Below are 15,455 nucleotides of genomic sequence, written 5' to 3' on the forward strand. Positions count from 1 at the left end.
AAACAGAAATCGTACAAAACAAACAGACTACTTTCTATAAAAATTGGTTGCGTGTGTGTATTCCTATTTGAAGAGGCTACATTGCGCCTCCGGTCTTTTAGTGTCAGAGCAGTGAGTGGTAAATCAGACTTAGTCCGTTAGGCCAAACGGTACTATGTCTGTCTGTCAATATTAACTTCTAGAGCCAATAAGGTTAGAAATTAGAAGATATTCGTTCGGTGACTGAGCCGAAGTAAATTGTCTGCCTACCACACTAAACCAGTGTGGACTGACTACAGGCAAACCCTATTATGTACCGTGTCGCTCCGGTCAACATAGTAGGCTGAAGGGTTTAATGTGAGACGTCACTAGTAAACCTACTAAACCTAAACCTATTTTGTGCTTAAAGCGTGATATTTCTGAACAACATAGGGTAAGCACGAGGTGGGAAATCCACGAGGTGCAAGCTAAAATAGAGGGAATTTTTTTTTCACGTTCTGTGTGCTGTTTAAATTCCTCAGCCTCGCGCGACAGAAGTCCCGCCCTTTGTACTTCCGTTTGATTTCCGCATCCTGGTGGTAAAGAACCGCAAGTACATCCCTTAAAAGAAGTGGCGAATATCCAAACGTGGATCACGTTTAAATAATCCAGCAATATCAATTGTGTGGGTCTCATTCAATTTATTTATTTAAATTGTCGGACATACCTTTCTAGGTTCTTCCAATTAAATGAGACATCTTAAACTTCTCATATTAACCTAGATTAAGCACTTCTCAGGTTAATTAAAGTTTAATTCACAAATTGCCTATACAGCTTTGATTTATCATTAAATTGATCAATCAGTAAAATGTGGGTTTTTCAAAACCCATTCAGTAATCCAGTACTGACAGAAGCCCCGCCCCAGCGGGAATCCCATGTGGTTTCGGCCTTAGGGAGAAGTGCCACAGTGTTGAATTTGCCCAACATTTGGTCTACTGTTTACACTTATGACATCCAATCAACAGAGATTTTATGGATTATCGTCTCATTCAATTTAATAAGTTAAATTGTTGAACATAATTTAATGTTCTTCCAATCAAATGAGACACTTTTAAACTTATCATATTAACCTCGATGAAGCCACATCTCATGTTAATTAAAGTTTAATACCCAGATAGCCTACACAGGTAGGATTAATCATTGGCATTGATTAATTAATTCAATTTGCTTTTGCAAATTCATTCACGTCCAACTTCCACAGTACTGTCCAGTACTGATAGCTCATTAACGTCTATAAATAGATTAAACTTGTCTTTGCAGCTTCCAATATATTCCAAAACCAAATTTAGGAAAATTAGGAAAAACATTTTTCCTTTCAAAATGTTCTAATAATGTGCAAGCAATCAGAGGGGGTAATCCCCACCCGCCCGCTAATTAGTGAACCTCCACCCGCAAATGTATTGATCTCTGACCTCAGCAGCGATACCAACACTAATTATGCCCTTAGTGGAAAAGCAGACAACACTTTCCAAAATCAACCATCAGGCGCAATCCTCGTAAAGGTTCTCTCCAGTCTAGCCCTGATGTCTTGCCACCCGAGATTGGCATCTGTCCAACACCGCAGTGCACAGCTGAAGCACGAGCAGGTGATGGTAGACATGGAGGGACAGGTGGAGAGAACCGGGAAACTAATGACAAATGCAGAAAATTGAAAAATTCTGCTAGCTATGGAGCTGCGCTTGAAAACTGAACAATTAAATAAAATTGCAAAAACGTATGACGATGAACAAGCACAAGCTCTTCAACAAAACCGTCTTCTACAGGAACAAAATCAAATGCTACTGGAACAACTCGATTTATACAAAACTAAATACGATGATGTCCACGCCAAACTAGATAAATCTGAAGAGTTATCTACAAACAGGAGCGCTCAACTTGATAACATGCATGCAGTTATGTTGAACGTTACTCAAAATAACACGGTTCTACTCAAAACGCTGCAGACCAAAGACGGTCAGTTAATGAACACAATGTCAAAGTTGGATGACAAATCAGCAGAACTCATTGAAGTCGCTGACCAAATGAATGATGAGAGAACTCAGGTGATGAAGATGGAAATATTGATTTCTAAGCAAGCAGCGGAAATCTCATCACTGAATCTCTCGCTCCGTACTCGAGACCTCTATTTGCAAACCATGACAGATAAGTTTGAGACCGAAAGGAGCAAGTGTGACACTCACGTGTCCAAAATCAGTACTCTAAGCGCTCAAGTGGACTCTGCAATGCAGCAGAATACCACCCTTAGGTACCATCTGGATGAAGTCCAGAATGGTCACGCTCTACAGCGCAACTACCAATCCAAGCAACCGGAGCCCTGTACTCACAGGAGTAAAGACGATAGGTTTCAGACCTTGCCTCCCTCATGTGTCCCTCAGTCTTCTCCTCTTGGCCATTCGGCACTGAGTAATATTGCACCTCTTGGCCAACAACAACAAGGCTTGGCTTCTTCTCTTGGCCTTTCGGCCCCAATCTCTCCACAGGATGAAGCCAACCCTCTCCGCCCGCTTGGCGCGGAATACCTTGACAAACTCGTCAAGTATTTCCCCACCTTTGACCCCGTTCCAGGTCAGCCAAACGATACTGAGACGTTCCTAACTTACATAGAGGACGCGTTGGATGGCTACCCGAACGCTACAGGTTCTGACAGGGTTTACCTGTTGAAGCGAACGTCAAATAGACACGTGACAAGGTTCATTCGTCTACAACAGCAACACGTGCTAAATAACTACGCTAAACTTGCCACAGCTTTGAAAGTAGAATTCAGTGGTTCTGCGACTCGCAAACACAATAGCTCACTGGCTAACACCGTCAAACAAGCTCGGAACGAACACCCACAAGCTTACTATCATAGGCTTCGTTCAGCTTACTTTGGCCTACTCACTGAAACAGGCATGGAAGACCTGTTACCTTTTAAACAAATGTTCCTGTCGAACATGTATCCTACCTTCATTACCTACTTGGGCCCTGCCGCCCACGTTGGCTTGCCTATCTTACAACTCAGAGAGCTTGCAAGCACAGCTTTTGAGGCATCAAAAGTTCACAACGCTAAGAGCCCTGACCACTCGGTTTTGAAGTTTGACCAGGAGCACTCACTCCAGCTAGAGGGTGCATTATCAGGTATTGGAGCGTTGAGAGATGACACACAACAACAGTTTCTACCACGAAACCAAGATTCCAATAACCTCCGCGGTCGAAATAACTGTAAAGTACGTCGCAATCAACATGACTACCGCTACAATCGACCTGTTCGCTACGTTCCTGCACCCAACCCACAAAAAGTGTCAGAGCACAAGGGTAACAAAGGGTTGAAGGACAATCAAAACGTAGACCAAAGTTCTCCAGAAGTTCCACTACGGGAAGAACTAAAGCGAGAACAATTTGAGAAAAGGGTAAAAGATAAGTCACAAGGACTAGACGGGGAATTACCGGACACCAGGTCCGCAGGAATTAACACCCATAGCAAGGACGTTAAAGTTCAAATTTCTCCCGCTCTCATTCAAGACCCTATCCAGGGCCCGCTTGATCAAGAAACAAGCCCCCGGGCTTTGTCTATAGACTCTGATACAAAGGTTGCGAAGAAAAAGGTCAAACGCTTCGTTAAAGCCAAGCCCACTCAAAATCGTAAAAGTCGATCTGCTTCCACCTTGAACAGAATTGACACTTCACGTTGTTGCGAACAATCACTCCACTTTGTGGGGAATATGTCCACTAACCACGAATCTAAACGCCCGTACCTGGAAACAGTCCTGGAGGACTGCTTAACTTGTCATGCGCTAATTGATTCGGGTGCGACAATATCACTCATCTCTCAAACATTGTTTGATAATCTCAAAAGGGCTTTGAAGCCAACTAAACGTTGGTTAAAAGTGGAACGATGCGACACTACACCTCGAGGGGTCACTCAGACTACCTCGCCTCTCACATTGAGAGTCATGCTGAAACTACACTTCAAGGACGTATCGCTCATTCACCCTGTGTACGTTACCAGCCTTGAAACCGTACCCCTGCTACTTGGAGCAGACTTGATGGATCGGTTACTCCCATTGATGGATTGGAAAACCAACCAGGTATGGTCACAGGCCACCCTGCCTTCTCCACTGACCACACTGTCTTCCCCTAACGCTAGCTGCAACGCAGTCAGTCACGAGGGATATCTGTCAAAAGCACCCCTCGGGAAAAAGACGTTTAAAAACCTCTTGGTGCAGAATCCGATCCAAGGAGATATTACAATATCTCGACACATTCCATCAGCCAACCTGATTGACCATTCTGTTCATGATTTCGAGCCAGCTGTCTCTGTTAATAAGCAACTTCCCTCCTCCGTGCAGTCGTGCAATACGGTAGTTGAGATGAACTCCTCTTGCCCTTCAGACATTTCCGCAAGCACTGCGGCCGTCTCAGCAAGAAAAACATCGATGCGCAGAGTATACTCTGCTTCCGATGATACACCTTCCGCTTTGTTGGGGACTGTCAACCCTTACAATGACACTAATGGCGTCAGTCCAGCAACTGACCCGATGATTCCCACTGGTGAAACACTTTGCGAAATCACAGACCGATATCCTCGTCTCAGTTCGCAGGTACTGAAGAGGTTGCCACACGCGGTGGGGACTGACATGCCTCGACAGCCACTGAGCGTTTTGAAGCATAAACACCAGGAGATTTGGTTGAAAGGTTACAGCCATTCTCATAACAACGCGGCCGCTGACAACTCGTACATCGGGTCCGATCTTTTCATTTGCGCCTCGGACACCAACACCACCCGCTGGTGGGGGGGTCCCGAGACACAAAGGGGGGGAATAGTAGCCCAGACCCATGATGAGCCTCATCGAGGCCGGTGGGGGGGTCAAGACTACGGACAACACCGTACGAGGCCGCCAGAGCATAAACCAAATCTAGTTGTAAACTCCCCTATGAGAACATTGAGGAGCAGACAGGCCCCTAGACGGGGATTATCTTAGAGCACATCTAAAAATAGTACTGAGGTGTACCGCACTGGTCGTAAAGGAAGTCCAGTGGACTTGTCCACCTCCAAAACAAATGGCAACAATAATCATTCCTTGCCATGTGTAGGTTCAACTACAATACAACTAGTAAAATGCTTCAATCATGTGTTCCGGTAGTATAATATTTCAAAATAAATCGGTAGGATAACTGGCCCCTTTGAGCACCAGTACCAATACCAGCAACAGTCAGTCTAGCTACAATCAGTAAGGAGGTTAGAGACCTAACCAATCAAATTACCCTTGACAATAGCGACATAGGAGTCACTCAGAGTGCAACACAGGGAAGGGAATCTCCAGTGCACTCTTCCAATGGTTAACACACATGCCACTAATAAATAGAATCCTTCATTCAGGAGGAAAATTATTAGAATCATTAACCATGATCACACCACGTACGACTGGTCCAATACTTATAGTACTTCCGTCGTAACATAGCTATGAAGTAGACTCAGTAAATCATTAATTAGAAGACTATTGATCAGATATGAAAATATCTGAAAGGTTATATTGGGAAATTATAACTTTGTAATCTAATAACTTTCCCTGGTGCCCTCGAATTCATAGTTAATTAATTACGTTACAGTTTTTCTCAGTCGCTTTGGTGCATTTCTTAGATCAAAAGTGCAATTCTTGATACTACTTGTACAAATTCCAAATCATCTAGTCACTTGTGCACATCATTAAAGCAATTTCTTATTCCTTTGAACAAATTGCAATTGATAATGTACAAGTGTCAGCTTTTTTCCACATTATCAATTGCTCATGTCATGTTGATCAAACTATAGTAGATGGTTCTCTGTTGAATAGTCTTACCCCTCAAAACATCTATGCATTAGTTCCTTGCATAAGCCATTACATGCAAAATTGTTGAACTATTTGTCATAAACTGTCAAGCATAGTTTTACACATTTCTATTAGACCTTTTCTACAAAAACGTGAGTTGATGAATCGTGCAGGTGAAATTGACCCTCACTCATGAAGGAATGTAAAGTGTTAGTTCAACCAACAATCAACCAGTTGTCTAAATTGCTCAAAGGTGCATCTCATGAAGAATCAATTGGCAAGCATATATAGACAGACCACAACACAGAGTTGCAATTTTCCAATAATGGATGGACCAGGAAACGAACAGGGTCAACAGCCAAGAGGAGGAAGAAGAGGAGCAAGGATGCGTGGTGGAAGGCAAAACAGAGGAAGAGGCAGAAGAGGACATAGGCGCATATCTGATGACATAAGGGCCACTATTGTAGACCATGTTGTCAATCATGGCCTTACAATGGCTGAGGCGGGTCGAAGGGTGCAGCCGAATATTGGGAGATCAACCGTGTCCTCAATAGTTCAAACGTTTCGAAGAGAGAACAGGTATGTCCACCAATGCACTGTTACTGTATATAAGCAGTATACTGTATACTTCCTACAATGCTTCATATTACAGTAGTCCACTTGTATTTCACAGCATACAGAAATATACTCTATACAGATACATACTGCACCTTACATGCACCCACCTGTATGTTTTACAGTAAAATGTGTGTTTGCATAGTTTTTGTCTATGTGAAAGTGTGCGATGCATCACTGCATTTTTCCCCACATAGGACTGCAAGATTACCTCAAACCGGTGGCAGAGGACGCCTTTTCACACCTCAACAGGAGGAGGCTATTTGCACCATGGTCCGAGCAAACAATGCCATGAGACTCAGGGAAATACAAAGGACCATTATAGAAGACAACGATGTCTTTGAAAACATCCATACGGTTAGCATCTCAACCATCGACAGGGTGCTGCATAGAAACCAGACGAGTATGAAACAGCTGTACCGTGTACCATTCCAAAGGAATGAGGACAGAGTTAAGGAGCTACGGTACCAGTATGTACAGGTAAAACATATATCTATGTAACTACTTTACAGCAACATTTTATAGTGATACATAGTACAGTAAGCATAAACTGCACACATTTCCATTGCTGTGGAAGGAACATGCAATATATGTAAATTTTATGTCACTCTTCCTTACCAAAACAAATTAAACTGTGTGTTCTGGGATATAGAGTATAATGGAGTTGGAATCAAGTGAACCCTCTCACAACTTTGTATACGTGGATGAGGCTGGCTTCAACCTGACCAAATGCAGAAGGCGGGGTCGGAATATCATCGGTCACAGAGCTACTGTGGATTTGCCAGGCCAACGGGGAGGAAATATCAGCATGTGTGCTGCTATTTCGGAGCATGGTGTCCTAACCCATATCCCCCTTATAGGGCCATACAACACCCAGCATCTACTCAACTTTTTAGAGACTCTCTACAGGGCTCTCATCCCTGATGATGAGAGGGGTCTGTTTAGAGAGGATTTGCCAAAGTATGTGGTCATTTGTGATAATGTGAGTTTCCATCGATCAAACATCATAAGGCAATGGTTTGTGACCCACCCGAGGATGCTCATAGAATTATTCCCACCTTATTCACCATTCCTTAACCCAATTGAGGAGTTATGTTTTCAGCATGGAGGTGGAAGGTGTACGATCGTCAGCCACACACACAGATGACCCTGCTGGCTGCAATGGATGCAGCATGTGAGGACATCACAGTAGACACCTGCAGAGGATGGATAAGGCATTCCAAAAGATTCTTTCCACGTTGCATTGGAAGGGAAAATATCCGGTGTGATGTGGATGAGAATATGTGGGCCGACAGACAGGAACGTCTGGATGTGTAGAGACAGCACAACAGTGCTGCGGGCAAAGTTGTGCCTTAGGGGTGGTTTCCTGTGTTTCTTTCTAATTTCGTTTTTTTCCCTTTGTGCCCCTTGGGTTGTCCAGTCTCTTTCAATCAATAACCCACATACAGTCATATGTAAATAGTACTGTTGAAATTGATAGATGCCATAGAAGTGCAGCCTTGTGCATTTTCAATACAGTAACTGTCATCCAAACTGTAGCCTAAGTTTACATCAGGTAATACTGTCAAAGTACACAGTTACATTGACAACATGCCTAAACATTTTGACGACCTTGTTCGTGAACAATGACTCAATGACTTATCATTCTGATGACACTGACATGATCATTGGCATGAATATTTACTTTTGAGAGATGTACTAAGGATTTTCAGTGACTGACTAGCTTTAGAAACATATCTATTGTATATTGCAGTTTGTACAAATTGTTCTGAGAAATGCACTTATTATTTTGCACATGTTAGGGATGATGTGAAAAATGCACCAAAGCGACTGAGAAAAACTGTATTACTCAAGTGATCGCGTAATCCCTAATTACAGGAATCTATGATAAAAACTATAAGTCTTCAATTTAACGATAGCAAAGAAACGACAATTACATTGGAAGCAACATTATTTCCGCAATATTAAGCTGATCCACCCCTTTAAAAAAATTACAATAAAAAATAAATAATGTGTCACGTTTGGAGGAAAGCTGGCACATTATGTTGTATTGTGTGTAGACAGTGGTGTAAAGTACTTAAGTAAAAATACTTGAAAGTAGTACCTAAGTAGTTTTTTGGGGTATCTGTACTTTACTTGACTTTTTATATTTTTGACAACTTTTACTTTTACTTCTCATCAATAATCTGAAAAAAACTATACTGCTCCCCTCACCCATCACCCTGCTCCCTGAGCCCCTCACCCTGCTCCCTGAGCCCCTCACCTTGCTCCCTGAGCCCCTCACCCTGCTCCCTGAGCCCCTCACCCTGCTCCCTGAGCCCCTCACCCTGCTCCCTGAGCCCCTCACCTTGCTCCCTGAGCCCCTCACCCTGCTCCCTGAGCCCCTCACCTTGCTCCCTGAGCCCCTCACCCTGCTCCCCTCACCCCTCACCTTGCTCCCTGAGCCCCTCACCCTGCTCCCTGATCCCCTCACCCCTCACCCTGCTCCCTGAGCCCCTCACCCTGCTCCCTGAGCCCCTCACCCTGCTCCCTGAGCCCCTCACCTTGCTCCCCTCACCCCTCACCTTGCTCCCTGATCCCCCCTCACCCTGCTCCCTGAGCCCCTCACCCTGCTCCCTGAGCCCCTCACCCTGCTCCCTGAGCCCCTCACCTTGCTCCCTGAGCCCCTCACCCTGCAGCCTGAGCCCCTCACCCTGCTCCCTGAGCCCCTCACCGCTCACCCTGCTCCCCTCACCCTGTTCCCTGAGCCCCTCACCTTGCTTACTGAGCCCCTCACCCTGCTTTCTGAGCCCCTCACCCTGCTCCCCTCACCCCTCACCCCTCACCCCTCACCCTGCTCCCCTCACCCCTCACCCTGCTCCCTGAGCCCCTCACCTTGCTCCCTGAGCCCCTCACCTTGCTCCCTGAGCCCCTCACCCTGCTCCCTGAGCCCCTCACCCTGCTCCCTGAGCCCCTCACCTTGCTCCCTGAGCCCTTCACCCTTCTCTCTGAGCCCCTCACCTTGCTCCCTGAGCCCCTCACCTTGCTCCCTGCTCCCTGAGCTCCTCACCTTGCTCCCTGAGCCCCTCACCTTGCTCCCTGTACCCTGAGCCCCTCACCCCTCACCCTGCTCCCTGAACCCCTCACCCTGCTCCCTGAGCCCCTCACCTTGCTCCCTGCTCCCTGAGCTCCTCACCTTGCTCCCTGAGCCCCTCACCCTTCTCCCTGAACCCCTCACCCTGCTCCCTGAGCCCCTCACCCTGCTCCCTGCTCCCTGAGCTCCTCACCCTTCTCCCTGAACCCCTCACCCTGCTCCCTGAGCCCCTCACCTTGCTCCCTGCTCCCTGAGCTCCTCACCTTGCTCCCTGAGCCCCTCACCTTGCTCCCTGCTCCCTTAGGCCCTAACCCTGCTCCCCGAGCCCCTCACCCTGCTCCCTGAGCCCCTCACCTTGCTCCCTGAGCCCCTCACCCTGCTCCCTGAGCTCCTCACCTTGCTCCCTGAGCCCCTCACCTTGCTCCCTGCTCCCTTAGGCCCTAACCCTGCTCCCCGAGCCCCTCACCCTGCTGCCTGAGCCCCTCACCCTGCTCCCTGAGCCCCTCACCTTGCTCCCTGAGCCCCTCACCCTGCTGCCTGAGCCCCTCACCCTGCTCCCCTCACCCCTCACCCCTCACCCTGCTCCCCTCACCCTGTTCCCTGAGCCCCTCACCTTGCTTACTGAGCCCCTCACCTTGCTCCCTGAGCCCCTCACCTTTCTCCCTGAGCCCCTCACCCTGCTCCCTGAGCCCCTCACCCTGCTCCCTGAGCCCCTAACCTTGCTCCCTTAGCCACTCATCCTGCTCCCTGAGCCCCTCACCCTGAGGGAGCAGGGTCAGTGGTGAGTTGCAGAGTGTTACTGCAGACACCAGCCTTTAAAAATGGGCTTATAGTTTAAGAGCTGTGCTAAAAAGTAACAATAAGAGTAACACTAGCCTCTCTGACAAATGCAAGTCAGGGCCTAGGACTGGAAATGGTCCCGTCCACAAATTAGAAGGGAAGAGAAGAGAGGACGAGGAGAGCAGGAGAGGAGAGGAGAGGAGAGGAGAGGAGAAGAGATGAGAAAGAAGAGAAGAGGAAACAACACAACAGTGTAAAGGATAGGATAGGAGGAGAAAAGGAAAGAAGAGGAAGAGGAGAGGAAGAGGAGAGGAGAGAGGTGGAAAGGAGAGGAAGAGGAGAGGAAGAGGACAGGATAGTAAGAGGAGAGGAGAGGAGACGACAGAGTAGAGGAGAGGAGGATAGAGGAGATGAGAGGAGAGGAGAGAGGTGAAAAGGAAAGGAGAGGAAGAGAAAAGGAAGAGGAGAGGAAGAGGAGAGGATAGGAGACAAAATGGCAGAGGAGAGGAGAGGAGGAGAGAGGAGAGGAGGAAGGAGAGGAGAGGAGACGAGACGACAGAGTAGAGGAGAGGAGGAAAGAGGAGAGGAGAGGAGAGGAGAGGAAGAGGAAGAGGAAGAGGAAGAGGAGGAGAGGAGAGGAGAGGAGAGGAGAGGAGAGGAGAGGAGAGGAGTAGAGGAAGAGGAAGAGGAGAGGTGAGGAAGAGTAGAGTAGAGTGGAGGAGAGTAGAGGAGAGGAGAGGAGAGGAGAGGAGAGGAAGAGGAGGAGAGGAGAGGAGAGGAGAGGAGAGGAGAGGAGAGGAGAGGAGAGGAGAGGAGAGGAGTAGAGGAAGAGGAAGAGGGAGAGGTGAGGAAGAGTAGAGTAGAGTGGAGGAGAGTAGAGGAGAGGAGAGGAGAGGAGAGGAGAGGAAGAGGAGGAGAGGAGAGGAGAGGAGAGGAGAGGAGAGGAAGAGGAGGAGAGGAGAGGAGAGGAGAGGAGAGGAGAGGAGAGGAGAGGAGAGGAGTAGAGGAAGAGGAAGAGGAGAGGTGAGGAAGAGTAGAGTAGAGTGGAGGAGAGTAGAGGAGAGGCGTAGAGGAGAGGAAGAGGAGAGGAGAGGAAGAGGAGAGCAGTAGAGGAGAGGAGAGGAAGAGGAGAGGAGAGGAAGAGGAGAGCAGAAGAGGAGAGGAGAGGAAGAGTAGAGGAAGAGGAGAGGAGTAGAGGAGAGGAAGAGGAAGAGGAAGAGGAGAGGAGTAGAGTAGAGTAGAGGAAGAGGAGAGGAAGAGGAGAGCAGTAGAGTAGAGGAGAGGAAGAGGAAAGGAAGAGGAGAGCAGTAGAGGAGAAGAGAGGAAGAGGAGAGCAGTAGAGGATAGGAGAGGAGTAGAGTAGAGGAAGAGGAGAGGAAGAGGAGAGGAAGAGGAGAGGGAGAGGAGAGAAGAGGAGAGGAGTAGAGTAGAGGAAGAGGAGAGGCAGAGGAGAGCAGGAGAGGAGAGGAGAGGAAGAGGAGAGCAGTAGAGGATAGGAGAGGAAGAGGAGAGGAGAGGAAGAGTAGAGTAAAGGAGAGGAGAGGAAGAGGAGAGGCCTCCCCATGAACCAGATCCTCAGGGTTTCTCTGTAAATGTTAACAAGGTTAATCAAACAGAGTGCGGGGAGGGAGGAGAGGAGAGGGTAACCTCATCAAACAGTTCAAAGTTTCAAAACATTCTTACAAAGGAAAGAATGAGGGGGGTGATGGGGTTGTCCACACACGCATGAAAAGGGAACAAAAGCAGCAACAACACAAAAAAAAGTATATATTTGCTCACAAAAGCCGCCCTTTGAATGCTCTGCACAAAGCAGACCACCACCGCTTGCTATTCCCAGCTAATGTCTTTTACAGTGTTCCTCGTGCCACGCCTTCTTCCAACCTCCATTGTGTTTGTGGAGGGAAAGCTTCATGAGAAGGCAAGGGAACCCCAGGGCTGCCGGATATCTCTGTGGTCTGTCTGGCTGACCGATGTGTCCCCTTTTTGGGGGGATTTAGAACAGTGTTGACTCAAACCGAGGCTCCAACCCACAACTTTCCATCCCCAGGCGACAGAGCTGACCACTACATCGTTTAGGTCAGTCACAACAGAGTTGATAGTAGCCATCGGTCACTGGCTGGACTGCTTGAACAGAGTCTTCATTCAAATCACTATAATCCTGCTGATTACCTCAGATCAAGAAAATAACAACGTTACAGAGGCATGCTTTGTTGTGGTTGCTGTTGTCGACGACGACGGCGGGTTGTTCACGGCATCTTTCATAGCATGTGTTCAGAGTGTGAATGAAGTGCAACAGAATAAACTTCATACTCATGACACTAAATAAAATAAAATAAAAAGTGATTCTATTCACTCTGGGAGGATTTTGAACCTTACGGTGTTTTCCTCAATAATGTTGTCACTTTGAATCTTGTAAACTTCTCATCATGTATGTGATGCAGCATTATACTGACCGAGATCACAGATGAAGCCATGAATGGTTCACACAGTGTGAATAACTCCTTATGTATGGATGGCATGACAGTGCATTGCCCCAACCCCCTCCAGGTAAATTGCACTACACCAGGTATCCAGTTTAACTACACCAGGTATCCAGTTTAACTACACCAGGTATCCAGTTTAACTACACCAGGTATCCAGTTTAACTACACCAACTGCACTAAGGTATTATTTTTACTGTTGAGATGAAGCTATGAAATGTGATCCTTAACATAATGCAGAGTAGAAGAATACTTATAACAAATGGCTCTAATCTACATTCATGTATGTAAAGAATGAAACAGAAAATGGGCCTGGTCTCGGATTGAGAGTAATACCAGAAGATGGGAAGCACGCAGAGAGGGATGTTTACGTGAAGAGATATGTTCCAGAAATATCAGATGACAGCATTTAGCTGGAAAATACATTTGTGGATTACAGAATAATCTGATGCTGATGAAGCGACACATTTTTTGACTGCTTTAACATCTATCAAAGACAATCTGTCCTGAGCACCTCCCCACCACCTCCCCCTACCCTTCCTCCCCACCACCTCCTACCCTCCCAACCACATCCACCTCCCCCTACCCTTCCTCCCCACCACCTCCTACCCTAGAGGTAGGGGGAGGTGGGACATGTAGTCGGCATGTCCCACCTATATTTCTCACCTCTGCATGTAGTCGGTTGAGAAATAAAGTCAGCAGAAACATGTAATCAGAAGAGACATGTAGTCAGACATGTAGTCAGCAGGGACATGTAATCAGAAGGGACATGCAGTCAGAAGACTTAGCCACAGGGAGCTCTCTCCATCTAGTCTGATATGAAAGCTTGACTTATAATTTTCCTGTTAGGTCTACCGTTGAAAAGGATACTGCACTCCCAGTTGAAGCGCACGCTTTGGACAAAAGAGGTGCCCCATAGGAACAGGGAGACATTTCAAATAGGCCCTCACATCATAGCCACAGGGAGCTCTCCCCACTCAGTCTGATATGGATGTTTTATGTAGAATTTCACTGTTAGGTCTCCCTTCGTCAGAGACGGCAGTACCAGTAGCCACCCAGTGATTCAGACTAAGCTCGCCTGGTAGGGTGTTGGTCTCATCGATCAGCAGTGAAGACTGGATTTCATGGGGTTTATGTGTGTAAATAATCTTAGCCTGACATCAGGCGAGCAGAGGGTATGTAGTCTAGATGGGTTCTTCAATGTCTTTCAAAGTTCTGCAGTAACAGCCCAAGACAAAATGGTTACATGATCTTTAAAGTACTCTTGTGACGTAATACATGTAATCTAATGCTCCATAGTGACAAGACAGATGGATTGCGAGCTCCGTTTTGTCTTAAGAGCAGTCATACATCTTGATTTTGCGTTCCCTCTTGCTCAAGAGATCTAACCACCACAGCTACGTTCTTTATCTTCTCTAGCCAAACTCGTTTTTCAGCCATGAAACTTTCCAACCACAAACACCATGATTGGATTTTATCTGTGGGTAGTAGGGTAGTGCCTTTTCAGATGGACCATTCTGGGACTCAACATCACAGGCCTATTGTATTATAGCTCACAAGACAAACTAATGATGGTGGTTGAGAGTGATCTTTTCAGAGTGTGTTGTAGGCCTATAGGTGTAAGCATATATATCAATTTGGACAGTGGTCCAAATGTGTCACTGCATAACAAACGCTGCGTTCTAGGGCCTAGATTAATGCAGAAACAAACGTCAAAAAGCATCAAACAAACCAAACAATGTCTGTTTGTGTTTTTTTTTAACCAAACTATTCAAAGCACTCAGGTGATAATCATCAGGGCTTAAAAGACCAACTCCAACCAAGTTATTTTATGATTTATCAAGCTTAAGTTTAGGTGTTGCTTTATCTCCAAGTTCTAGTACGATGTCTGTTCATGAATATCAGGAGGTTCTGGGATAAAACCTGCAACATGCTTTTCCTTTCAATGCTTCTGTCACGCCCTGACCTTAGTTCCTTTGTTATGTCTCTATTTTTGGTTTGGTCAGGGCGTGAGTTGGGGTGGGCATTCTATGTTTTTGTTCTATGTTTTATATTTCTATGTGTTTGGCCGAGTGTGGTTCTCAATCGGAGGCAGCTGTCTATCGTTGTCTCTGATTGAGAACCATACTTAGGTAGCCTCATCCCACCTGTGTTTTGTGGGTTGTTGTTTCCTGTTGTGTGTCTGCACCAACCAGAACTGTTTCGGTCGTTATTCTTTGTTATTTTTGTTATTTCAGTGTTCATTTAATAAATATGGACACGTACCACGCTGCACCTTGGTCCTCTCATTCCAACAGCCGTTACAGAAAACCCACCACCAACGGACCAAGCAGCGTGGAAAAAAGGAGGAATGGACATGGGAGGACATTCTGGACGGGAAGGGATCCTACACATGGGAGGAGATCCTGGCTGGAAGGGATCGCCTCCCATGGGAACAGGTGGAGGCAGCCAGGAGAGCGGAGGCAGCAGGAGAAGGGAACCAGCTGTACGAGGGAACACGGCTGGCAAGGAAGACCGAGAATGTTTTTGGGAGGGGGCACATGGGGAGATTGGCGGAGTCAGGAAGGAGACCTGAGCCAACTCCCCGTGCTTACCGGTTGAAGCGTCGTAATGGTCAGGCACCGTGTTATGCGTTGGAGCGCACGGTGTCTCCAGTACATGTTCATAGCCCGGTGCTCTACATCGCAGCTCCTCGCATCG

This window comes from Salvelinus alpinus, chromosome 26 (genome assembly GCF_045679555.1).
Source record: "Salvelinus alpinus chromosome 26, SLU_Salpinus.1, whole genome shotgun sequence".
Taxonomy (NCBI): Eukaryota; Metazoa; Chordata; class Actinopteri; order Salmoniformes; family Salmonidae; genus Salvelinus; species Salvelinus alpinus.